At 47.0% G+C, this 759-nt stretch overlaps 1 pseudogene; it reads right to left on the reverse strand.

The window, feature by feature from the left end:
• Window positions 1-759, reverse strand: part of LOC107694016 (prolyl 4-hydroxylase subunit alpha-3-like) — an 11,014-nt pseudogene that overhangs the window by 3,122 nt on the left and 7,133 nt on the right.

Raw genomic sequence — 759 nt, forward strand, 5'->3', positions numbered from 1 at the left:
GAAACACATGATTTAATGCTTAGTCTGCTCCCACAAAAAGAAGAAAAAACCCACTCTGGGTGGAATAACTGACGAGCTGTGAGCACAGTTGATTCTGACTGCATGACTGTCACGAATTCGGTCCATGGACTTCCGTTTATTCACCACCAGAGGTCACCCTTTCCATTACATTGACTCTCGCACAACACAAACTGTTGCATAGCACCCCGGACTACATATCCCATCATTCTTTGCACGATTTGCACACTGCACTGATTGCACTCATTGCACACAGCTGTTTCTAATCACCTCACTCACTATATAACACCCACTCTAACCACCTTTCTCTGCTGAGTATTGTTTAGCCCGTACCCCTTTCCGAATCTCTGTGTTTTCCTTGTTTTGCCTTGCCTTGCCTGTTTCCGCGGTTTCTGATCTTTGCCTGTTTTCCTGGATTTTTCCCTCTCGTCTCGCCCCTGTGATTCTGTCTGCCGATCGGTGACCTACGCTAGCCCTGGGACTATTCTTGTGTTTTGCCCGCCATATACATGTTTGCCATTGTTTGACCCTGCCTGTTTACCACATCTCTTTAATAAAGCCTGCAGATGGATCCACACGTCTCACGTCTCGTCAGCCCCGTTACAGAATACTCAGCCCAACAAGGATCCAGCGGCTTTTCCAAAGAATATTGGCCAGGTATGGACACGGCAAGAATTTTGTTAGCCCTTAAACAGGGTCCACGATCATTGGAGAACCATATCCGAGAGTTTTTAGCCATCG

Source organism: Sinocyclocheilus anshuiensis, unplaced genomic scaffold (assembly GCF_001515605.1).
Source record: "Sinocyclocheilus anshuiensis isolate Anshui unplaced genomic scaffold, SAMN03320099.WGS_v1.1 scaffold2360, whole genome shotgun sequence".
Taxonomy (NCBI): Eukaryota; Metazoa; Chordata; class Actinopteri; order Cypriniformes; family Cyprinidae; genus Sinocyclocheilus; species Sinocyclocheilus anshuiensis.